The sequence below is a fragment of the Martes martes genome (assembly GCF_963455335.1).
Source record: "Martes martes genome assembly, chromosome: 13".
Taxonomy (NCBI): domain Eukaryota; kingdom Metazoa; phylum Chordata; class Mammalia; order Carnivora; family Mustelidae; genus Martes; species Martes martes.
In genome coordinates, this window is record NC_137901.1 from 70,308,174 (window position 1) to 70,335,227 (window position 27,054).

Below are 27,054 nucleotides of genomic sequence, written 5' to 3' on the forward strand. Positions count from 1 at the left end.
GGGGAGCCTGCTCCCCTCTCTCTCTCTGCCTGCCTCTGCCTACTTGTGATCTCTGTTAAATAAATAAATAAAATCTTTAAAAAATAATAATAATAATCACCAGCTCAGTGTCCTTGGACAAATCACTTTACCTTTGTGTATCATAATTCTGCCCTGTAGGGTAAGAGACCTAAATGCAATGCTCCAAATACTTATGCATTAATACCATTCTAAGTTCCTATAATTTCACCTGAACTGCACCAAGTCACCCTACAAAGAATGTTAAGTAATACCCCTGTTATACAGAAAAATCCAAGGCCCAGGGGTGCCTGGGTGGCTCAGACCATTAAGCACCTGCCTTTGGCTCAAGTTATGACCCCACATAGGGCTCCCTGCTGAGCAGGGAGCCTGCTTCTTCCTCTCCCTCTGCGTGCCACTCCCCCGCTTGTGCTTGCTTGTGCATACACTCCCTCTTAAAAAAAAAAAAAAAATCTGAGGCCCAAATAAGTTTAATGACTTGCTCAAAAGGAGAGTAAGATGCAGGCGCCCCTACTCATCACTCCTCTGGTAACCATGAATTGGCTCTCTACAGTTAAAGTCTCCAATGAGATTTCTAAGATAGATATTTTCAATTACTTTTAGTTAGAGAAAACAGAGACCCAAAGGTCTCAAATACTATTCTTTCATCAGTAAAATCTGAATTGCAACCTTTTCTTAAGAGACAGGAAAAATAATCATGAAGGGATAGCAGACCATAATCATCTTAAAAATTATGTATTTTTTTAAAGATTTTATTTATTTGACAGAGAGACAGCAAGAGAGGAACACAAAGCAGGGGGAGTGGGAGAGGGAGCAGCAGGCTTCCCGCTGAGCAGGGAGCCCCGTGCCGGGCTGGATCCCAGGACCCTGGGATCTTGACCTGAGCTGAAGGCAGACACTTAACCAGCTGAGCCACACAGGCACCCCTTAAAATTACATTCTTCAATGTTGCTCTTATACATTGAAAAGAGTCATTAATTACTGCCAACACTGAACACAAAGTAAAAATATAAAAATCTGGTTTGCACTAGAATGTCAAATTCCAACACCATTTCGATAGAACTGCAACAAATTTTTTAGAAAACTAAATGCCTCTATTTTATCCTGAGGTCTCTTCCTATGGCTTAATCTACATCTGTTTCACTGAGTCCATAATCTGTGCTATCCAACAGGACAACCACTGGCTGTATGTGGCTATTTAAGTTTAAACTGTCAACTATACTTCAGGTAAAAAAAGGAAATTAACTTTTAAAAAATTTAATTTAGTTTCTTGGTCAAACTAGCCAAGTTTTAAATGCTTAATATGTACTGGACAGTGCAGATATCGAATGCCAGAAAGATCATCGGAAAAAGTTCTACTGAACCCGCACTTGTTCTATAAATGCAATCTCATCTCCCACTCACCTCTAGCCCTTTACTATGCTAAAACTTAATCTAAGAAAATCATGATCAATGACTAGCATGGATCACCAAATCCAATTATTTCATCTTCCCTCATTTCACTCAAACTTAACTGATTATCGGAAATCCTCTCTTCTCCTCTGTTTCTACTATACCTATTTAACCTAATTTTAACTGTTTTAATTTTATCTTCTTCTCCCACCCCCCAAAATGTGATACTCAATCTTGGCCTCTTCTAGGTTCAAGACCTTATCCAGATGAAGCCAACCTACCTTTTTTCCTACCTGAAATTCTCTCTCTCCAAGCTCCTGCAGGACATTTTTCCTTATCCCTTGGCCTCAATGTTAAATGTATGAAGGATTTCATTTTAGTCCTTTTCCAGAACCAGCTCCTCCTCCCAATTTCACATTTCTGTACTATCATTATTCACGAAGGCCCCAAATCCATCAACTTTGAATCACTGCTGCCTACCTCCAATTCAACTAGTTCACAAATTTCATTTCCTTTAGGGTGTCAGCTAGCAATCTTCTACCTTAATCTAGCCACCTCAATTACCACCCTGCTACCACCTTCATTCAGGTCCTCATTACCTGTGTGTGTACAATACGGATTCCTCACTGTTTTCCAATCTTCGCCTGCTCCCAATCATGCAACTGCTATCAGACACATCTTCCCCAAAACTGCCTTTTAACTCAAAAGCCCAAAAGGACTCAGTACAGAGAGTAAAAAAAATTCAAACACTTTAATTATTTGATGTCAACAATTTGTAGCTTACACACTCTGCAAACGTGTCTTTGAATCCTCTATCTTCTATTCTGTCCTAGCTAGCAAAATCAAAACCATTCCCCAAACTATTCCCCATTCCCCAAACATTCCCCATTCCCTATTTAAAGCTGGACTCTTCCTCATCTCTACAATTTTTTAAGCAGGCTACATGCCCCACAGGGGATTCGAACTCAACCCTAAGATCAAGAGTCACATACTCTATGCACTGAGCTGGCCAGGCTCCCCTCTACCATGCAATTTTAATATATTAATTTATATATTAGGAAATTATCTTTTCAGCATCTCATACGAGCACCCATTTTGAACAAACCTAAATGAACAGACCAGGAATAAGAAAGTTACAAATACACATACTGGTTTAGCTTTAATATAAAAGCCATCTATATTTATTAGATGCAATTCTATTCCCCAAGAATTTATTCTGCAGAACTATTTCTGTAGAAATAATCCAATTCTTGTTCAAAAGTATGAAGTACAAGACTATCCATTACAGACGGCACTTTTGAGGATAGAAAAAAAGAAAAACCCTAGATGTCAATCAGTAAGGGACTAGGATAAATAGCAGTGTCTATTAAGTTTAAAAAAATAAAAATAAAAAACCTACATGGGGGCACCTGGCTGGCTCAGTCGGTGGGGCATGCAACTCTTGATCTGAGGATCATGAGTTTGTGCCCCACACTGGGTATAGAGATTACTTAAATAAACATAAAATTAAAAAAAAAATACACAGTATTTAAAAATGGGTATACTTATATTTTATGAGAAGGTAAGATGTAATACACTATAATTGTGAGAAAAAAAGCAATTTGTAGAAGAGCATGTATATTTGATCCTATTAGAGGGAAATTTTTCAATCTACACATTAACTGAACACAACTATCAACAAGGAACTAAAACTTTCCTATTCATACAACTGAATAAATGAAGTAAATACATACATATTGATACAGATAAATTTCAAGCTTTCAAACTGCAGAATACATATACTTAGGTATCATACATATCTGAAACACATAATACTACAAGTTAAATACATCTAACTATAGGAAGAATATAAGAGCATGGGCTAAGAAAGATAAATAATCTCTGGGTAATGGAAACAGGATCTAGGAGGAGAGCAAAAGGGACTCCAATTGTATGATATTTAAATTTTAAAAACAAACCTTCAGGCAAATCTAACAAGATGTCAACATCTATTAAATCTAAACCAACATCTATTAAATACATGACATTTGTTAAATTATTCTTTGTGTTTTTCTGAATTTTTGAAATATTCAAATTTTACTTTTAAAAAAGGAAAGGCAGGTATGGAATTTAAGAACAGAGGAGAATGGGCTTTGTAGACTTCTACAGGGTATTTTCTTTTCACAAGCTTATTATTTACTATAAAACTTCTAACTGAAAAACTCCATTAACTTATAGTAGTACCCACATTTATTACCTTGATTGCTCTTCAACTTTAATCTTATTCTTTAAAAAAGTAAAGGGTAGGGGCGCCTGGGTGGCTCAGTGGGTTAAAGCCTCTGCCTTCGGCTCAGGTCATGATCCCAGGGTCCTGGGATCGAGCCCCGCATCGGGCTCTCTGCTCAGCGGGGAGCCTGCTTCCCCCTCTCTCTCTCTGCCTGCTTCTCTGCCTGCTTGTGATCTCTGTCAAATAAATAAAATCTTTAAAAAAAAAAAAAAAAAAAAAGTAAAGGGTAGGTAATTACAAATGTTCTACCCCAAAAATCTAACATTTAACGTGCAGGGAAAAAAAAAAACAACACAAGCTGACAGGCTCTATCTAATCACTTAAACTCTGAAGGATATATTATATAGATCTTCCTACAATATCAGTAGTATATAAATTTACAGCGGCTCAACTCTAAGCTGTATATTAACAGCAAGATGCCAATAAGATTATTGTCATAATGAAAGTAATTTATCTAAATATCCTCCAGTTCAAATTACATGTATAAAATCCTATCACCTTTGTTGCTATAATCCAACTTAATATTTAAGACACACACACACACACACACACACACACACACAGAGCTAGAGAACTTGCTCAAGTTCACATGGCAAGTCAGCAGGAGAACTAGGAATTAAGGTTGAGCCCTGCGTTTAGGGTTCACAGAATCTGATTTTTCTTTTCAAGGCATAACTCATAATTCTCAATCAGCTCATCAGGAAGAAAATTAGATGAAGCTCTTCTTGTGTGTAAAGGTGATCAAAGCTCAGTCTCAGTCACAGTGGAGTTTACAATCCCAAAGTTGAAATCTGCCATCCTGCTTAAGAACTGGAGCTGGTTAACTACCCACTTTCTCACTGTTGACTATGACTTAAACCCTCTTAAGACACCTGGGTGGCTCAGTGGGTTAGGCCTCTGCCTTCAGCTCAGGTCATGATCTCAGGATACTGGGATGGAGCCCCGCTTCGGGCTCTCTGCTCAGCGGGGAGCCTGCTTCCCCCTCTTTCTCTCTGCCTGCCTCTCTGCCTACTTGTGATCTCTCTCTCTGTGTCAAATAAATAAATAAAATCTAAAAAAAAAAAAAAAAAAAGACACCCAATGAAAACTAAAGACATCAAAATGTGCTTCAAAATAGCGATTTTTCCTAGTAAGAGTAGTACATGCTCATAGAACACTGGGAAACTACAGAAGAACATGAAGCAGAAAACAGTGACATTATCCCACCAGCCAAAAACTAATCATTATTAATATTTCTATTCCTGTGGGGGGCCTGGGTGGCTCAGTTAAGCAGCTGCTTCAGCTCCAGTCATGATCCCAGGGTCCTGGGACAGAGCCCTGCTTTGGGCTCCCTGCTCAGCAAAGAGCCTGCTTCCCCCTCTGCCTGCCGCTCTGGCTACTTGTGCTATCTCTGTCAAATAAATAAATAAAATCTTGGGACGCCTGGGTGGCTCAGTTGGTTAAGCAGCTGCCTTCGGCTCAGGTCACGATCCCAGCGTCCTGGGATCGAGTCCCACATCGGGCTCCTTGCTCAGCAGGGAGCCTGCTTCTCTCGCTGCCTCTGCCTACCACTCTGTCTGCCTGTGCTCGCTCGCTCTCTCTCTCTAACAAATAAATAAATTTTAAAAAAAATTAAATAAAATAAATAAATAAAATCTTTAAAAAATTTTTTTTTCTATTCCTGTCTTTCCAGGGTCTCTCTCATTTACAAAAGTGTATTAGTTAACCTTCTGAACAGGACTTTAAGTACAGCAGAAAAGGGAAATAACCTACTAGTTCTTTTGAAGACTAATTTTCTTCAGTGTTTTCTAAGCCAAAACCATGTGTATACATGGAACTGGAGAGAATGAGACAAATCAGAGAAATTCACCCTATGGCAACCACTGAGTCCATATTTCAAGAACCATTATATACCCAAAAACTAATGCTTCCTTGTTAAGTAGCAGCCTACTACATAAATCAATCTCTTTCTCTCTCTCACACACACACCACACACAGACACACCAGTCTTGGCAGTAGGAGGAACACACATAGTAAAAGGAATTAAATCAAGACTGATTTTTTTTTTCAGTCTCTAAACTATCCTTAGGAGAAGGTAAAATATCTGAAAGGCTGGAAAAGAATTTTAAAAATTAAAAAATTAAATATCTGGGGGTGCCTGGGTGGCTCATTGGGTTAAAGCCACTGCCTTCGGCTCAGGTCATGATCCCAGGATCCTGGGATCGAGCTCCACATCGGGCTCTCCGCTCCATGGAGAGCCTGCTTTCTCCTCTCTCTCTGCCTGCCTCTCTGCCTACTTGTGGTCTCTGTCTGTCAAATTAATAAATAAAATCTTTAAAAAAAAATTTTAAATATCTGAAAGGATGATGTAAAAATCACCCCTTCCACAAAAATATGCTCTGTGCACATCAGATGAAAGAACTACAGAAAATTGTAACTATTACTTTTACAACTCTATAACTTATTTACATGTGTAAATAAATACATAAGAGTTTGAACAGTCCAGAAGTATAGACACCTTAACTCTGTAACAGGCAGTACAAGTCCTAGGGAGTGAGGGAGAACAGCCATCCCTACTTCTGCAGGGCTCACAGTCTACCTCTTTAAATATGATGTCAAACACTAGGCATGTGGCCTCAAAGGAACAGAAATCACATCGCTCATTAAATTACGCTCTTAATTCCTTTGAGTCTAAGAAGATATGTGAAAGCACCTTATAAATCATGCTATGTAAGGTAAAAAGAAAGCACTAAATTATCTCATTTCTTTTAACTGACAAAAAAATAATCACGAGTTGATCTTTTCACAATCTCTAAGACCTCAACATTATCTTTCTCTGACAATGAACCATATGAAATAACTGAAATTAAGTTCCCCACGATGGGAGTAGAAAGGGAGATTCATTTTTCTGGTACAAAAAGCACCATTTCCCGATTTCATAACATATGGTAGGGGGTGGTGGGAGGCACAAATCAAAAGCAACTTATTCAAACTTAATTTAAAAAGTTACTTTTTAATCTAAGATTTATCATGGAAAATTTCAGCCCAATAAAGCATTTTTTTTAAAGTTATAGGTTCAGGCTCTTCCAAATGGAGTTAGAGTGACAGGTTAATTGTGGTACTTTGCAAGCAAAGGAAGCAAGTAGCAATTATTCATCCCTTCCCTCAGTTTCTAGTTCTTAGAAAATAGGGATATGTTATAGCCAAACTGCTTTCCATAAAGCACATACTTTTTTTTTTTAAGCACATACTTTTTAAAATATACCCTACACAGTATCACTTCTTCATATCTAAGAGAAGTAGACTACTTAAGATTGTTTCCTATCCCGTGATTTTCCCTTTTCAAATTCAGCCACCTCAACAATGACAAAAGGTATCAAATACTTCAGCAAGGTTTATATGTTTGCCCTTATTGCAGATATAACTCTCAAAAGCATGGCACGCTTTAAAGACTATCATAATCCAGTTAGACTGGACCATCTGCAGAACGAGAGGAAATGCCCAAAATCAATCATAAAGGCCCAAATTAAATTTTACAAGTCTAAAGCAGTGACATTTAAAAAAAAAAAAAAAGTAGGGGCGCCTGGGTGGCTCAGTGGGTTAAAGCCTCTGCCTTCGGCTCGGGTCATGATCTCAGGGTCCTGGGATCGAGCCCCATATTGGGCTCTCTGCTTGGTGAGAAGCCTGCTTCCCCCTCTCTCTCTGCCTGCCTCTCTGCCTACTTGTGATCTCTCTCTGTATGTCAAATAAATAAAATCTTTAAAAAAAAAAAAAAGTAATATACCTAAAGGTATACCCCCAAACACTCCACTGGGGTAAAGAAGAAAAATATTTGAACTTTATTTTTAATTTTTTTTTTAATTTTATTTATTTCAGAGAGCGCGCGCGCGCTAACGTGTCGGGGGTGGGGGGTGGCAGAGGGAGAAGCAAACATCCTGCTGAGCAGGAAGCCTGACTTGGGACGGGTGGGGGGCGCGGGGGGGGGGGCGCCCAGCGGGTAGATATCAATCCCAGGGTTCTGGGATGATGACCTGAGCCAAAGGCAGAAGCTTAACACACTTAGCCACCCAGGTGCCCCACTTTATTTTTCTCATCCTTGGTAATTTTCTTTGTTTATATTTTATAAGGTACATAATAACTAATTACTATCCATATTGTTTGTAAATCAAATACTTAAGGGTGAAGATTAATGTTCAAATTTTTTTTTCCACTGAGAGAATCAAAATTTTGGAGATCACTCGCCTGATGTATTCTGTCACTGCACTTTCATTTTTACCCACCCCTTTCACAGAGTTAAACTGCAGAGGCTAAGACCTGATGCTGAAAAAAAAAACAAAAGGAAAACTATTCCCAAACTATCTTAAACTCCCACCAACAATTTAAAAGATAATAAATCACTAGCAAGAATAATAGAGAACTGGACACTAACATACTGTTGGTGGGACTTTTTTTTTTAAGATTTTATTTATTTATTTGACAGAGAGACAAAGGGAGGGAACACAAGCCAAGGGGAGTGGGAGAAGGAGAAGCAGGCTTCCTGCGGAGCAGGGAGCCCAATGTGAGGCTTGATCCCAGGGGGATCATGACCCAAGCCGAAGGCAGGCACTTAATAACTGAGCCACCCAGGCAACCCAGGTGGGACCTTTTTTTTTTTTTTTTTTAAGATTTTATTTGAGAGCATGCACACCTGCCAAAGAGCACAAGCAGGGGGAAGAGGCAGGAGAGGCAGGAGAGGGAGAAGACTGCCCACTGAGCAGGGAGCCCTATGTGAGGCTTGATCCTAGGACCCCAAGATCACGACCTGAGCTGAATAAGGCAGACCCTTAACCACCTGGGACACCCAGGTGCCCCCTGGGAATTTTTTTTAAAGATTTATCCATTTTAGAGAGAGAAAGAACACGTGCAAGGGAACACAAGCAGAAAGGTGAAGGGAGAGGGAGAGAGAATCTCATGCAGACCCAGAGCCCAGAACAGAGCTAGACATGGGGCTCGATCTCTTCACCCTGAGATCATGACCTGAGCACAAACCAAGAGTCCCAAGCTCAACCAACTGTGCTACCCAGGCACCCAGGGTGAAGCTTTAAAACAGACATCCTATCTACAGGGCACCATGAGTATATTCAAATGTAAAATGCACAAACCCTTTGACCGTATGAGCCCACTTTTAGAAATTTAGCCCATGGAAATAACAGCACAATTGTATAAGAAAAAGTCCTAAAGATTTTATTTATTTGAAGGCAGAGACCACAAGTAGGCAGAGAGGCAGGCAGAGACAGAGGAAGGGAAGCAGGCTCCCCGCTGAGCAGAGAGCCTGATGTGGGGCTTGATCCCAGGACCCTGGGATCATAACCTGAGCTGAAGGCAGAGACTTTAACCCACTGCGCCACCCAGGTGCCCCGAAAAAGTCCAATTTAAAAACTTAAAATACATTCAAAACCCAGGAGTTCATGACATCACTGTTTTAAGAGAAAAATTGAAAATGTCCATTAACAAGGAATTGTTGTAAATTATGACACATCAGTGTCACAGAACAGTAAATAACCATTAACAGAACATCAATTTTATATGAAAAGTTGTTCATTTTGAAGTATTCAACAGGTAACGTATAAGAAAAAAGGAAAATACCAAACATTACTCTAAGTGGGATCATGGGCTATCTCTATTCTCCTGAGTTATCTCAAGTCTTTGTTTTGTAGGATTCCCCCCCAACCCACCCCACCACTACCACCACACTGAATATGTACTTGTAGCTTTCACAATCAGAAATAACAATTTCGGTGGCGCCTGGGTGGCTTAGTCCGATCAGAGTCTGCCTTCTGCTCAGGTTATGATCCCGGGACCCTAAGATCAAGTCCCACATCTGGCTCTCAGCTGGGCAGGGAGCCTGTTTCTTCCTCTGACTGAGGTTTGTGCTCTCTCTCCCATACACAAGTAAATAAATAAAATCTTTTAAAAAAAAAAATCACAATTTCATTTTGAAATTAAAAATTAGACTAAGTTGGGCAAATTTCACAATCAGAAATAACAATTTCAGGACTGCCTAGGAGGCTCAGTCAGTTAAGAATCTGCCTTCAGCTCAGGTCATGATATCGGGGTCCTGGGACAGAGACATATGCCAGGCTCTCTCCTCAATGGGGAGTCTGCTTCTCCTTCTCCCTCTTCCTCTGTATGTTCTCTCCCTCTCTCACTCTCTCTCAAATAAATAAAAATCTTTAAAAAATAAAAAATAAGTAAAAACAAATCACCACACTGTTATCTTTACCCTATGATGTTGCCACCTGCCATTTAGAAAACATAGCCCTAAACTTCACACAAAATGTACTAAACTCCTTCCACCACCACTTTAAAAAATGGGTGAAATCTAGCAAATCTATTCTAAGTACAAATTGTGAGATGTCCCAGATCCCTCTCTCAAGTTTCTGCTGCACTGAGATAATTCCTTGGATTTTTTTTTTTTTAAATATTTAAGTACTCTCTGCACCCAACAGGGGGCCCAAACTCACGGCCCCGAGATCAAGAGTTGCATGCTCTTCCACCTGAGCCAGCCAGGTGCCCCTGTAACTATTCCTACTGGCAGACAGGTTGCAAGTGCTGAAAGTTTCTCTAGACTGAGTACAGAAGTAGAAATCTTTTCTGTTACCGTATTAGTGACATTAGTAAATTCTACCCTTGAGAACATGTAATAGGTTTACCACTACTCCACAAGCCAACTCTTCCAAGAAAATAAAACAGGACTCTAATATAGTATCATACCCTTACATTTTCAGATTGCTTTCCATATGCACCATTCCATTTGATCCTCCCTGACAAACTGAGATGAAGTGTTATTCTTCCTTTTATTAATGAGGGAATTGAAGCTGAGAACACTTACATGGCCTGCCAGAAACAACACAGCTAATAAGGAACACAACTCAAGTTTGAACCCAAGACTTACCCGTCTACCCATTCTCATGTTACAATTTTCATGGTGAACATCTGATACAAATATGAACTTAAGAAGTATGTTAAGTTTCTAGATATGAGGGGCACTTCACTGGCTCAGTCAGTATAGCATGGCACTCTTGATCCCAGGATTTTGAGTCAGAACCCCACAATGGATATAAAGTATACCTACTTTAAAAAAAAATTTTTTTTTAATGTCTAGATACAAAAGTGAAAATGAAAGCATATCAATATGGTATCAAAATAAAGATTAAAAACAGCAATGAATGTCAATTTTGGTAGCCTCTAAAATTATCAGGAATTCTAGTTCAATATGGATTTGATCTCATACTGTGTCTTAAGTGAACATTTTACTGATTATAAAATTACATATAAATTTACCACAGAAAATTACAGAATTGGGTGGTCTGTAAGAAACAACTGGGCAGATAAATTACACAAACTTCCCCAAACCATTCTTAAACTTGCGGCTTCACACTAAATTATGAAGTTCCTTATGTGAAATCCATTTTGATTTCAACACTAAGTGAATTACAACAGCTAAGTGTGTTGTTTCTGCATAATACTTGCAATATGCACTCAATTTCCAGAGCACTTTTGGACAATGTCTAAAATCTGTAAGCTAAGAGTAGAACCCAAAAATGTTCAAGTTTAAAAAAAAAAAAAAAGGTTCATCTACCTACATAAAATAAACACCAAATAACAATTACAATTTACTGAAGATTCGTAGAGAACACCTGGCTGGCTCTGTCAGTAGAGTACATGACTGTTGATCTTAGGGCTGAGAGTTCAGGCCCCTTGCTGGGTATAGAGCTTACTTTAAAACAAATGAAATAGTTCTTTTTTTTTTTTTTTTTTAAGATTTTTTTATTTATTTATTTGTCAGAGAGAGTGAGAGGAGCGAGAATGAACACAAGCAGACAGAGTGGCAGGCAGAGGCAGAGGGAGAAGCAGGCTCCCCGCTGAGCAAGGAGCCAGATGTGGGACTCGATCCCAGGACGCCGGGATCTTGACCTGAGGCGAAGGCAGCCGCTTAACCAACTGAGCCACCCAGGCGTCCCAAAAAATGAAATAGTTCTTAAAAAAAAGAAAAAAATTTGCAGAATTAGGATGAAGAAACTACTTGAGATCAACAAGTATAGGCCTTTAATTGTATAGATGAGAAAATAGAGATCCAGAGAACTGATATTCCTAACAGCAGTCACAGTCAATTAATGACACAGTCTCTGCCAATCTACAGCTTCCCATTATTCTAAATGTCTCTGCATCTAATAAAGTCACTAAAAAGGGCCATTATACCTAAAAAAAAATTAAAAGACCTTCAGACCCAGGATAGTTTACAATGACAGTCCAAGGAGGACCAAAAAAAAAAGAAAGAAAGAAAGAAAAAGAAAAACCTTCTGTTTTCTAAAGATGTTATTTTTAAGTAATCTCTACACCCAACATGGGGCTCAAACAACCCTGACATCAAGAATCACATACTCTACCAACTAAACCAGAGAGAAGCCCCTAGACCATAGAACCTCTTGAAGGAATCCCAAAGTTCTAAACCACATGAGCTAAAAACTGGCTCTTTGATCCAACGCAAGGTATCAAGTGGGTTTTTTTTTAAGATTTTATTTATTTACTTATTTATTTGAGAGAGAGAGAGAGCACACACAGGGGCAGAGGCAGAGGGACAAACAGAGTCTCCACTGAGTGGGGAGCCCTATCTAGGGCTGGATCCCAGGACCGTGAGATCATGACCTGAGCTGAAGGCAAAAGCTTAACCAACTGAGCCACCCAGGCACCCTCTCAAGTAGCTTTTAATAACTAATGTTATCAACCATCACAACTTTTCCCCCCATCTCAACACTGTTCGTTTTCTCAACAAATATCTGAGAGCACAGTATATGCTGTGGGAACTATGCCAGACACTGGAGACACCCTGAAAGCAAAACAGCCTCTGGCTCTCAAACTGGACAATAGGATACACTTCTCTAAAATACTATTCCAGGGGCGCCTGGGTGGCTCAGTGGGTTAAAGCCTCTGCCTTCGGCTCAGGTCATAATCCCAGGGTCCTGGGATCGAGCCCCGCATCGGGCTTTCTGCTCAGCAGGGAGCCTGCTTCCTCCTCTCTCTCTCTGCCTGCCTCTCTGCCTACTTGTGTCTGTCAAATAAATAAATAAAATCTTTTAAAAATAAATAAATAAATAAAATACTATTCCATGATTTGACAGGATATTTACCAAACTTCTTCACTACTCTACATAACTATGGTTTTGTTTTGTTTTTTTTTAAAGATTTTGTTTTATTTATTTGACAGAGATCACAAGTAAGTAGAGAGGCAGGCGGGGGTGGGTGGGGGGGACAGGGGGGAAGCAGGCTTCCTGCTGAGCAGAGAGACTGATGCGGGGCTCAATCCCAGGACCCTGAGATCATGACCCGAGCCGAAAGCAGAGAGAGGCTCAACCCACTGAGCCACCCAGGCGCCCCAACTATGACGTTTCTCCCAATTCTTCCAAACTTCACAACACCCCCTCTGCAACATGAATACTTCTTGGGTAATTCACCATTCTGCTTTACCACAGAAGGTGTTAACCATAACTACAACGGATTTAAAAACTGACTTTACCACTCCTCATGGCCTGGGGCAAATTTCAAGAACTTTTCATAATCCACAATAAACATTCCGGGTGCACAATCCTCATCTCAAATGACTGCTAACCCACCCACCCTACCCTTACTTTACTAGATACCTGAGTCAGCTGGTTTTGGAGCAAGTATGTTCAGATGTTGGGAAGCACCTTCCACGGACCTCTTTGTGAGCCAAAAGTAGACCTACTGCTTCTCCCTCTCCTTTTCATTCCTCTAGATTCTTTTATGTATCTCTAGATATACCTCCAGTCAAGCAGCATCTAATTTTATCACATGTGTTCCCAAAGACTGCCACAAATAACTTCTAGCAATAAATCTAATTCCCCTACCTAAATCCATTATATTTTAAGAGATGTTCAATCTTCAATTTTAAATTTCTCAGGCTTCCCCTTCTTCCCTATCAAATTCTTAAAGCTCTGTAAAGAACTAAAAGCACTCTCAGAAGTCATAATTAATGGGAACCTTATGGAATACCAAAGGTGACCTAAAGCTGACTTTCACATGTTCACAAACCTGGCTGACCAGAATCATTCAGGAAGCTTCGTAAGGATGGATTCCCAGGCCCCACCCTCAAAGATTTTAATTCACCAGGTCCTCCTGAATGGAGTTCAGGGCAATCCTTACTATTTCTGATGACCATATTGAGGTAACCACTGAACTAAAGAACCTGGCCTACAAGGTGAGAAAGAGGGGTTCTCCTATGGCTTGCTATTAACTACAAGTGGGTCTGCACCACTGTGCTGGTCACTTGAACTTCTCTGGGTCACCTGAAAATGAGGGAGGTAATTACAGCTGAAAGAGGCCTTCATAGGCAGCCAATCTAAAATTCTAGAATCCTCCAAATTTAGTTTAATATCACATACCGTACCAGGCTTACTCAAAACGTGGTCATTTTGTAAGTTCTTCTACCCACCCAAGACACAGGCCCTAGAAGGGAAGTCTTTTTGTATGCCACCAATCCACCTTACTGGGGTCTCCCAGCAAAAATAACACATATCATGTCTCTGGCCCCACAGAAACACCCTTTAAAAAGGAAAAAGTCCCTGTCACCTCTCCATGTAGAAATCACAAACGTTTTACATTAAAACAAAACAAAACAAAACACCTCGTGTAATTCAACCCAAGCCTTCGATAGCATCACCATTCAAATTGTGAGAACAGTTGAACCTCAACTAGAAGAGTATGAACATTCTTTTTTCGTTATGAAAAATTAGGTTGGGAGATAAGCAGAGTGGATGTCAAGATATTCAATCAGTCAAGAATTCAGCCTCTGACGGGGCAAGACACCTGCACATCAAAAGGTAACTGAAGACCAAGTGCAAAACTCAAGCAAGATTATCAGACCCCCGAGAAATTTATTAAAGTGCCATAAAATTGATTCCATTATTTTGAGGTAAGTTTTCCAGCCCAAAGTACAAGCAACAATATTATCGCAAGGGTCCTAAGCCGCACTATTTCCACCTGAGAAATAATCTCTCCCGGAGCAGTTTGACCAGTGTTCACTGAACTCTCAACCGCCTCCGAACCATCCTTCCCACCCAAGTACTACCAGGTCAGGAGGATGCCCGGCTGCACAGTCAGTCGGCCACTCCTCCTTCCCACAAGTCCCGGGCCCGCACCGCTCGCCCCGGGGGCTCTCCTGGCCCCCGACCTCCGGCCTCTCGCCACAGTGGACTCCCACAGACCCGGTCGGCGCCATGGAGGCACACTCACCTCCCGAGGTCCGCGGGCACTTGTCGGGACGCTCCGGGGGCAGCACTTCACAACCCCAGCCCCATGGGCCCGTCCCTGCCAGGTTCGGGATGGCCGCCCGGGACCCCGCCTCCCCCTCGCCGAGCCCGGCCGCTACGCTCCCACTCCCCACGCCTCCCCCTGGCGGCCGCGGCCGCCACCCAGGACACCCGTCCCCGGGCCACGCACGCTGTCCCCAGCCCCCCACGGGCCGCCGCCTCCTCAAAGGGTGACAGCCACTGCGCCGGGGCCGAGGCCGGCCCCTCCTCCAGCCCCTCCTCACCCCCAGAGGAAGGGGGGGCGTTCTTACCGGGCGGCAAGACATGGCGAGGCCCGCCACGGCACGGCCTCCTCCGCCACCCCACTAGGCTCCCAGCCAGGGCCGGCGGGGGGCAGCGCCTGAGCCGCTGGAGCCTCTCGTCCGGCTGCTCCTCCGCCGCCGCCGCCTTCTCACAACCACAACAACATGGCGGCAGCGGCCACACAGAGCGCGCTCCCGACGCCGAGCCGGGCCGCGAGCGGGGGCGCGCGCGCACGCTTGGGCCCTCAGTCCGCGGTCTGGGGAAAGAAGGCAGGCCTTCGCGGGTTCGGCAGAGGCGGGGCCCGGGCCGGTGGCCACGCCCCGGTGGGGGGCGGGGCTACAGACCAGCAGAATGCCCTCCGCGGGAAAGGCTGGCAGAGCAGCTCAGGTGGAAAAAGAATTAGAAACAGGTGGGAAAGAGGCAAGGAAGAAAACCAATGGTGGCCCTAAGATTTGGGGGAGGCATCTTTTCCCTGCCCTATAGCCCTGAGCAAAACAAAGCGTCACTCTACTTAACCAGTACAATGGAACAACAGTAGTATTCTTCACCTGTAGTTATGGTGAGGCTAAAACTAATTTAACATAACGCATATAAGTATTGTGTGCTCAAGGCTCTCAGAAATACAATTTCAAACTGCTTCAGCTGAACCTCAGCTGCAAGAAATGAGTTTCCAAACACACAAAAATTGCACCCTACCCACAATAGCCTGCATATGAATTCTACAAGCCAGAATAGAATTATTTTAGGCCCTTAACAGATTAACTTCTTCAGAGTTGCATTTCAACATTATACCATTGACTTTTCTGGAAAATAGCTAAGAGAACCAGTCAAATGAAATCTGTGTTTGCAATGTTGTATTTTTTCTCCCACAGCACTCTCTGCAATTATTTATCCATCTTTCATGTTTATTGTGTTTCTATCCCATTCCAATGTAAAAGCTGCTTTAGGATAAGATTCTTGTTTTGCTCATCACTTCATCCCCAGCACCGGGAACTGCCCATGGCAAGTAGTAGACAAATGTTTTTATTTATTTATTTTTAGATTGTATTTATTCAGAGAGTGAGCGCTGGTGGGCTCCCGGGGCTCCGGATTGCAGGAATAGGGGTGAGGGGCAGAGAAAGAGGGCGAGAAGCAGACTCCCCTCTGAACAGGAAGCCCTTGTGGGGCTGGATCCCAGGACCCGGAGCTCATGATCTGAGCCAAATGCAGATCTTAACTGACTGAGCCATCCAGGCACCCCTGAAATTTCTTAACAGCTAATATTTATACAATTCATCTAAGTGAATCTTCACAGCTTTAATAGGCAGATATTATTACCTCCATTTTACAGATCAAGAAACTGCAGCCCAAAATAAGATGCACTAAAACAAAATTCAAACCCAACCCCAACTGACAACAAAAATTACCCCTGAAATAGAATCCCAAGTAAAAAATCACATTAGAATTCAAAGTTAGGAACGGCTTTGCTGTACTCCCATAGAATGAGGTATGCTTCCTTTCTAATAGTGTTATGCAGCTAATTGTGTATCTTTTCACCTTGGCTTCCCAAAACCCCAAGGCTAAATCTGAAGTTCAGTGGTAGCCTCCTGTTGGCCCTTCCAGTCTGCATTTTTTTTCCTTTTTTAAGATTTTATTTATTTAGGGGCGCCTGGGTGGCTCAGTGGTTTAAGCCGCTGCCTTCGGCTCGGGTCATGATCTCGGGGTCCTGGGATCGAGTCCCACATCGGGCTCTCTGCTCGGCGGGAGCCTGCTTCCCTCTCTCATTCTCTCTGCCTGCCTCTCTGCCTACTTGTGATCGCTCTCTCTCTGTCAAATAAATAAAATCTTTAAAAAAAAAAAAATAATAAAAAAATAAAAAAAAAAGATTTTATTTATTTATTTGACAGAGAGAGAGAGATCACAGGTAGGCAGAGAGGCAGGCAGAGAGGGGCGGGGGGGGGGGTGGAAAGCAGGCTCCCCGCTGAGCAGAGAGCCCCATGCGGGGCTAGATCCCAGGACCCTGAGATCATGACCTGAGCCAAAGGCAGAGGCTTAACCCACCGAGCCACCCTCCAGTCTGCATATTAACTGTGGTTTTCTCTCCCGCCTCAACTTTGCCCTTTTATTTATATTTTAATGTCTTGATTTCCGTTTCCGTTATGATTATAGCCTTTACCGAATGAGAGAGGAAACAGTAGATACATAGAATAAAAGAATGACAACACACACACACACACACACACACACACACACACACACACGTTTCTCACCTGTTTTTCCAATTGTCTGATAAAATAAGGCTCCCATCAGGTTTGACCTATCTCTGTGCATATTCTGCTGCACAGGCCTCTCTGTTCAGGCAAAGACTGAAGGATGGGTTTCTATACTTGGGTGGCCTCTGACTGGATTGAAGCTAGCACCTGACTCCAGAACAGCCTGCCCATTGGCTGGCTAGCTTCCAATGAGGTGGCTAGGGGCAAAGATTCAGCCAATGCAACAGCGTCCCTGAATCCGCAGGGAAAGAGGTGCCTTTGGCGTAACGATTGGTTTTCCGTTTTAGGCAGAATATCATTGTTATTTGCCTTTTAACTTGCGTTAGGGAATTTTAAGCTGGGTCCTGAGCTGGTACATAGGACAGGGAAGGAGTTTCTCTGTGCCCATGAAATCGCTGTTTGTGTCTCCTCGTTCTCATAATAGCTAACATGAATTGAATCTTAAGATGTGCTTACGTGATATGAGTGCTTTACATGTGTGTGTAATGTAATCTTAACAACCCTAGGCGCAGGTATTGTTACTCTACCTGATTTTACACAGGAGGCAGTATAAAAGCCAGAATTTGAACCCAGACAATTCCGATTCGGAGAGCATGCTTTTAAGCTTCAGCTACACGTCATCCCCCACCGCTGCCCACCTGCTTTTCATTAAGCAGACCTTAGTAAATTGTCTTTAAATAAGAAAGAGAAAACTGCTGCATGGCCTTGAGAACTCAATTCAAAGAGAAAGGCCTAAAAAAGGAAAAATAATAGAAAGAAAACTGCTTTGGGCATAAAGATGAATTTGAATCCTGGCCCCTCCACATACTTGTTCCTTATTACCTTTTCTATGCCTCGGTTTCCTCTTTGGCCTTCTGGGGTCCTAATCACTATTCGGCTCACCTCACAGAGGTGTGTAAGGGTTCTTTCAGGTAATGAGTTTGAAAACTTTTTGTAATTTATGGAAAGCCAAACCAGTGCATGGGATTCCTCTTGGGCTTTGGCTGAAAACAAAGCCTTAAACTTTGTGCAATGAGTCGAGAAAAGAGAGAGAAAACCAATCCAGGCTCAGTGAGGGCTTCTCACTGCCCTATTTCTCATGTGAGGTGCCCTCCTCTACCCACCTGACCTCCCTCCCCTCCTCCTGCTACCCTTTCAGCCTCCTTCCTCCTACCCCTGCTATCTTCAAAGCTGAAAATGGTCTTCCAGCTGTTCAGGGACTCTTTGAAGTAGCCTAAGACAAATGGAAAGGTTGATTGATAGAGGTCTCCTGAGGTCACAAAGGGCCCCTGAAAGGAGGAGTCCCTCAAGTACCTCCAAATGCAGCCTTTCCAAAGCTAGATTCTGCTGCTTCATGATAAAAGTCACTTCTTCCGTGAGCTCTTTTGTGAGGATTATCCCCAAAGGGTTACAACTCCAGCATCTCCTTGGCCTCCTCACCCACCTAGCAGACAGGGATAACCTGGGGTCTCAGATTTGGAGGAACCGGTTGCCCAGGGTCAGCTAGAAACTAGAATTGAACTCAAGTTTATGTGATTCAACATCTCCAGGGATTTTCCAGTGTCCACATTGTACCCTGAGAGCTGGGGTGGATCAGCTCAACGACAATTCAGCATAGAGCAGTAGTCCTCAAAGTGTGGCTCACGAATTTCTTTGGGGTCCTGAGATTTTTCAGGGGCCCATATGGGTCAAAATTATTTTAATAATAAGAAATCATTTACCTTTTTTTTTTTTTTTAACCGTGATGCCATTTGCACTGGTGATACAAAAGCAGTGGTAGGAAGATTGCTGGCACAAATCAAGGCAGTGGTACGACCTGTATTAGAAGTCATGGTAGTCTTCACTTAATGTGCGCTGGTAGTAAACAAAATGCCAGTTTCACTTAAGAAGATCCTCAAGGGGCACCTGGCTGGCTCAGTCGGTGCAGCATGCGGCTCTTATTCTTGTGGTTAAGTTCAAGCCCCACCTTGGGTGTAGAGAGTACTTAAAAATAAAATCTTAAAAACAAAGAAAAAAATAATATCTTTGAGAAAACAGTAAGAACGATCTAATTTTATTATCTCTAGACCTTTGAATACAAGACTTTTTAATATCCTCTATGATGAAATGGAAATTACACATAAAGCACTTTTTAAACTTTTTACTGAAGTAAAATTCACGTAACATAAAATCAGCCATTTTAAAGTGACCAGTTCTGGGGGGCCTAGTTGGCTCAGTTGGTGAAGCATGGAAGTCTTGATCTTAGATAGTGAGTTCAAGCCCCACATAGGATGTAGAGATTACTTAAAAAGAGAGAGAGGGAAAAAAAAAAAAATTTAAAAATAAAGTGACCGGGGCGCCTGGGTGCCTCAGTGGGTTAAGCCTCTGCCTTCGGCTCAGGGTCCTGGGATCAAGTCCTGCATCAGGCTCTCTGCTCATGGGGGAGCCTGCTTCCCCCTCTCTCTCTGCCTGAGCTCTCTGCCTACTTGTGATCTCTCTCTCTGTGTCAAATAAATAAATAAAATTTAAAAATCTTTTAAAAAGTGCATTAAAAAATAAAAATAAATAAAGTAACCAATTCTGTGACTTTTTTTTTTTTTTTAAGTAATCTCTATAGGCCACGTGGGGCTTGAACTCACAATTCCGGGTTCAAGGGTTACACACTCTGCGGCACCTGGGTGGCTCAGTCATTAAGCGTCTGCCTTGGGCTCAGGTCATGATCCCTGGGATCCCTGCATCGGGCTCCCCGCTCTGGGGAAAGATGGGGGAACCTGCTTCTCCCTCTCCCACTCCCCCTGCTTGTGTTCCCTCTTTTGCTGTCTCTCTCTGTGTCGAATAAATAAATAAAATCTTATTAAAAAAAAAAGTTACACACTCTTCCAAGTGAGCCCTGGCCAATTCTGTGTCATTTAATACATTCACAGTGTTGTGCAACACCTCTATCCAGTTCCAAAACACGTTCATAGCTCTAAAATAAGATTCCATACCCGTTAAAAAGTTACTCCCCACACATAAAGCACTTCTGCTATGTGTAGAAGTAGAACGGATGTTGCAAGGGAAAGCATTTATATGATCTTTGAGCTGCAAGCTAAACTAGCCTCTTTTTTTTAAGGGGAGGGAGGAGTGTAAAAAAAACCCACTATTTTTACTTTACCTGAAAGAATGGTCAACATACAAACTACAGTTATTTAGATTTGGGTATTTGGCAAACTTTTCTCAAAAATGTATGAAATGAGGGGTGCCCAACTGGCTGGGTCAGTGGAGTATGCAACTTGTGATCTTGGGGTTGTAAGTTCAAGCCCCATGTTGGGTGTAGAGATTACTTAAAATCTTTTTTTTAAATGTATGAAATGAGTTGTCATGTCAAGTAAAATAACTGCTAGTATTTGTTACAAATTATAGCATTTCAGATTAATTAGAATTTTGGAAAATTTGAGGGGCACCTGGGTGGCTCAGTCTGTTAAGCATCTGCCTTTGGCTCAGGTCATGATCCCAGAGTTCTGGGATTGAGCCTTGTGTTGGGCTCCCTGCTCAGTTGGGAATCTGCTTCTCCCTCTCCCTCTGCTCCTCCCCCCTGATAGTTCTCTCCTTCTCTCTCTCTCTTACTCTCTCTCTCAAATGAATAAATAAAATCTGAAAAAAAAAAAAAAAAGAAAATTTGAACATCCCACTGCGAATTTGACAACTTCAATCCCTAACATCTTTTCTACTCAGATGGGTAGTAATATTTAACAAGTGGATTTTTGATATTGTATCATGAACTGTGCTGACAACTGGAAGAGCTGCATAACCCAGTGAACCAATATTTTCCAAATGACCAATGCATGATGTTACCATATCACATGCATGAATAAAAAATCCTTTCACAATGCAAGGTAAACCAATGGATTTTAGGAAAAATTCATTCATGTGACTTACGCAACTAAATTTGAAGAAACTTCCACTTATGTTTTAGTGTAGGATCAAAAAAGAATCTGTTCATTTATCTGAATTGTATGATGCTGGATTGTCCTCATGTACTTCAACTAAAACAAATTGCCACAGACTGAATGCAGAAGCAGATATGAGAAAGCAGAATTTTTCTATTAAGTCAAACTTTAAGGAGACTTGCAACTGTGTAAAACGATGCCATTCTTCTCACTAAAATGTTTGTTTTGGAAAACATAGTTTAATTATTTTTCATAAAGATGTTATTTATGTCAACAGGTCATGGGTTTATAATTTTTTTAAATCATGCTTTTTTTTTATGCATTTAAAACAATTTTTTAAGTAAGTTCTACAGATCAAGAGTCCCATGCTCTACTAACTGAGCAGGCCAGGCACCCGCAAGTCAAGTCATACTATTTTTGTAAATTAATATATAATTTAATATTTTGTCAGTTTTATTTCCTAACAAGATAAATATCAATTGACATAACTTACATAAACAAAATCTCTTTAGGGTCTTCAATCATTTTAAAGAAACTAACAAGTTTGAGAACCACAAGTACGAGTATTCACTGGTATTTCTCAAATGCAAAGGCATTTTTAGTCCATACTTGGATTTTTTGTTTAAATAGTTATTTAATACATATGGTAAAATATAGCCAACCAAATTCAGTCATCACAGGTATCGTTGCTTGGGAATGAGGCTAAATTTATTTATATAAAATTATGAACTGATTTAAGGAAAAATATGAAGTGTTAAAAAAAGAAGCCCAGAATGAAGTCATTTGCCCCGCACAACAGAAAACCAGACTGTGTTACAGTTTCAGCCTCTCCCAGGAATGTGACCTTTTATTAATTTTTGTTTTTTGGTGCCAAAACAAAAATTGAACAGAAATGTGACTTTTTTTTTAAAGTAAGCTCTACACCTAATGTGGCGCTTGAACCCATGACCCAGAGATCAATAGTCACAGGGTCTACAGACTGAACCAGCCAGGTGCCCCAGGAACTCTTAATTAATTAATTTATTATCTATTTATTTTAAATTTATTCTTTATTTATTTATGGGGTGCCTGGGTGGCTCAGTTGGTTAAGCAGCTGCTCCCCGCTCAGCTCCCCTGCCGCTCTGCCTACTTGCGCTGTCAAATAAACAAATAAAATCTTTTTCAAAAAGATTTTATTTATTTATTTGGAGCGGGAGTGGAGAGAACATCCGCGGAGGAGGGTGGGGGGTGGGCAAGGGAAGCAGACTCCTCGCTGAGCAGAGGACCTGAAGCCGCCCAATCTCCCAACCAGAAAATCATGACCTGCAGCTGAAACAAGAGTTGGCCACTCAACCAATTGAGCCACCCAGGCTCCCAAACGTGACCTTTTAAGAGTCTGAAATGTTCTTAACAGGGCTACTGAAATTAATCTGCATAGTAAAAACCCTGCATTCCCTTCTTCCAAAAAGTCTGCTGTCCTGGCCAAGCAATCTTTTCTTTTGCTAATAACTTCCTTGCCCCACCCTCCTTCCTATAAAAACCTTCCATTTTGTAGCGTTCCTCTGAGTACCTCTCTCCGTGCTAAAACGGCTGTTTCCCAATTCATGAATTGCTTAATAAACCCAATTGGATCTTTAAATTTACTCAGTTGAATTTTGTTTTTTAACAAAGGTAAATATTAGTACAAAGCTGATGGTGTCAAAAATTCATGAGGCTGTGGGGCACCTTAGTGGCTCAGTCGGTTAAACTATTGCTTTTATTTTTATTTTTATTTATTTTCTTTTTAAGATTTTATTTATTAGACAGAGATCACAAGCAGGCAGAGAGGAGAAAGCAGGCTCCCCGCTGAGCAGAAAGCCCGATGCAGGGCTCCATCCCAGGACCCTAGGATCACGACCCTAGCCGAAGGCAGAGGCTTTAACCCACTGAGCCACCCAGGCGCCCCTAAACTCTTGCTTTTAGCTCAGGTCATGATCTCAGGGTCAAGAGATGGAGCCCTTATATCTGGTTCTGTGCTCAGCGCAGAATCTGCTTGAGACTGTCTCCCTCTCCCTCCTATTCTGCCCCTCCCCGTGCTCACATGCATTCTCTCTCTCTCTCTCTCTCTCAAATAAATAAATAAATACAATTATTAAAAATTTCATGAGGATAGTACCCAAATGACTGGACTCTGAGAAACCCTCAAACAGTGATGGAGTTTTTGAACAGACAAACCTGCCACCATACCTTACTACTTGGGTAACTTCATCTGGAAAATGAATTATTGTCTAGGTTAAATGAGTTAATGCATGTGCAGTAGAGCTCAGGAGATGTGCTTCCCATCCTCTTCCCAGGGAAAGGTACGTGGTAGTCCAGTGTTCTGGAAGCCTGCTGCAATCAGAGGAGACTCCTGACCCAGCTGAGCCACTGACTCACTGACCTGACTCCACCCTCCCGGCCTCAGTTTTCTCATCCAGAAAATGACGGGGTGGGATGTCATCCTCTCCGGAGCCTCCCCGTCCTACCAACCATCCTCTGATTAAAGGAGCCAGCCTCAACCTCTTTGATGATTGCGTCAGAGAATCACAGAACTGGAAAGGATTCTGTACGTCTCCCTGGCATGCCCCCCCACCAATTCCAAAAACAGAGAAATTGAAGCCCAGAGAGGTGGAGAAGTCAAGCCACCTGCTTAGCCACATGGGGGAGGGGCAGGGGAGGCAGTAATGCCTCAGGGTCCAGTGGGGAAATATGAATTCTTCCTCTTCACTTTGATAAATGGTATAGGCATTTGGTGGTTTAGACACCACTCACGCCTTAACAAATACCCTGAAATTCCACTGGGGGATACAAATCCCACTTCAGCTTGAGAAAAATCGATGCTGTGGCCTGGGAACACTGTGTTAACTGGATTGATGGATTGCTTGGTATTACTAACTAAATCCACCTTTGAAAAGTCAGTCGCCCCCCAGAGAAAGCAAAGGAGATGAAATTGGCAGGAAGAGGATAGAAAGGGAAAGGGGGGGGGGGTGGTGAGGAAGACTCCGAGAGGGAAGGGGCAGCCTTCCCTTCTCTCCATTTCCCCTCCTTTCTTTCTCCTCCCTCTCCTCTCGCCACCTTCTCCTCTGTAAGACAACACACCCCTCTCAGTGGCCAGCTTTCTCTACCCAAAGCTTCCCTGCAGCCTGGGCCAATTCGCAGCCACAAATAGAACCAGAATCCACTGAAAATAGCTCCTCCTCCCTCCTGCCCAGAGTTTCCAAATGCTGGCAGGGATGCTTTGCCCCTACCAGCCAGGCCCCAAGCAGGGAACTCAGGTAGAGTGACACCAAGGCCAAGGTTGGGGACCACCTAAGGAGCAGCAGCCCCAATAACGGACTCTTACTAAATGCTGGCTCCATGCCAGTACCGCCAGGAGCTTTCGTCCCCAGCAACCCAATGAAGAAGGTCTATAGGGAGGTGGGGAGTTTGCTTAGAGCCACACAGCCAGTGGGAAATGGACCCAGAGTCCCCGTTGTTAAACACTTCACTACACTCCAAGGCTGCTGTACCAACTAGCTCCAGATCCCTGAGGCTGCGGGGAGCTCAAGGCATCCAGATTCTCATTAGCCAGTAGGGGAAACTGAGACCCAGAGAGAGGAAAAGCACTCAGTAAACACATAAAGCAAGCACCTAGGTCTCTCAGCACAGGGCACATGGTTTTTGCAGAGGTTGAAGCAAACAGAGACTCCCTTGTTCCTTTTCTGTGAAAGCCCCATGGGTCTTTTTCTTTTTCTTTTCTTTTTTTTTTTTCCACATTTCAACCTCCTCTCTTTTCCCCCCAGAGGAGAGAGCCCACCCCAGACACTCGTCTGGCAGCCAGGCATCCTGAGATTACCTCTTCTTCCCCCTCTGCTCAGGGTGTTTAATGTTCTAGGGGAAGAGAGCAAACAGCAGGGCATAAATCATGGGTGACGCAGGCTGGCTTTCTCCTTCGCTAAATATGAAGCAGACGGGACCCAGCAAGGGAAGAGAATTAGCAGGGATTTGCTGGCTCATTTAAATCCGAGGTCCAAAGGCACACATTTCTCCAACCCCTGAGAGTGAGATAAATTTTCTTCTGCCTCAAGATCCCATTTGTTATAAAATAATTCTCCAAAACAGTCTTAACCTCTACAGCGATGACAAGAAAGACTGAAATAGGCTGTGGAAGCTCTGTTGGGAAGGAAGGAAGTTATTTAAAAGAAGTGATTGAGGGGTATTGGAGCACCTGGCTGGCTCGGGAAGTACAGCATGAGACTCTTGATCTCAGGGTTGTGGGTTCGAGCCCCACATCAGGTAGAGAGATTACTTAAAAATAAAATCTTAAAAAAAGAAAGAAAGAAAGAAATGGTTGAGGGGTATGAAATAGAGCCTCACATCTAGTGTCAAAGAATCTCAGTTCCATTCTGAGCGCTGCCACACCTCTACAAATTCTGTCGAGCTGCCTTGGTTTCCCCAATGTGTCTGAGAACCAAGGAGTTCAAAGAGTATACACACTCAGTCAATCTCTGTTGCAAGTGTATCCCCCTTTGTCTAGCCTCATGCCAAGCTCTACAGATGCAAGAGTGACAACAGTGACAAGAGAAAACCAAACTCTGCCGTCCTGGGACTCACAGTCTATTTGGAAAGACGAAGTCAACAGAAGGTCAGCTGAGTGCTCTGATGAAGAAGATAGAGGACTTATGGCAGCAGTCATGTAGGGAACCTACCCCACACTTACAGGATGGGGGCAGGTAACATTGAAGCACAGACTGGAAGGAAAGGTAGAAGTTAATCAGACAAAAGAGAAAGGATGACTCAGGAAGATGGAACAGCACATGCAAAGACCTAAAGGCAGAAGAGAACTGACCTATTCACTGGACCAACCAATTGGAGCAAGTATGGGTTTATTTGGGCATCTCTCTGTGAGACAAGCTTACCATTCATTCTAAGGCTAGAATCTTGCTGAAATTCTATGATTTAATGTTGTGTTAATCATAGAGTGCAGGCTGGATCCCATAATGGTTGCATTCTTTTAATATGACAAATTCCTCCATCAGCACCCCTAGGAAATAATCAACTTTGTTCCATCAAGTCTCTGGATGTTAACAAATCCTTTTTATTGGATGAGTTCCATCTGTCTCCCTGAGTCCTATGTTCTTGACTTTTTAAGGTCAAGTATTCTAGAACCTGACCCACTCCATCCTCCTTTATCAGGACATACATGACATAAAGGGGCAGTGGGTATAATCCAGAGGCCTCTATTTTTCTGGGAAATCACAGAATTTTTACCCAACCAGAGAGAAAAAATAAAGTCGGAACCTCCTCTACCCGGAGCCCAACAGCATGCCAGATTGCCAGTGAATGCCTTGGTGAGAAACGTGGCTCCAAAGACAGGAAACAGGATCAGAGATGTCTATGGATGTGGAAATGAGCTTTCACTTTCTGCCAATGAGGCTCAGAGGAGCTGGGTCACTTGCTCAAGTTCCTAAAACCAAAGAAGGGGCCTGCCTGGTCAGCTTTCAAACCAAGTGATTGGCCTACACCTTCAGAATTTCCCGAATGTTTCAGGTGAGTGATATTACACAGCTATCATTGAAATAAATAAAACAAAATAAGAGTTTCCTAGGCTGATAAATTGGGGAATATGCTGAGTTCAACATAAAATAACCAGGTTATTTTCTCTGCTGTTG

At 42.4% G+C, this 27,054-nt stretch overlaps 1 protein-coding gene across 7 annotated transcripts in view; it reads right to left on the reverse strand.

Moving 5' to 3' along the window:
- The window catches only part of MTMR3 (myotubularin related protein 3), a gene marked incomplete at its 3' end in the record, with an annotated part of 134,454 nt that extends 119,021 nt beyond the window's left edge, over positions 1-15,433 (reverse strand). For 4 of the 7 annotated variants that reach the window (XM_080822072.1, XM_080822070.1, XM_080822073.1 and 1 more), the window contains exon 1: positions 15,276-15,423. Of the gene's footprint in view, positions 1-15,275 lie in introns of all 7 variants that reach the window. The other 3 variants (XM_080822071.1, XM_080822069.1, XM_080822067.1) reach the window with 3 other exon arrangements.
- Positions 15,434-27,054: the final 11,621 nt, after the last annotated feature.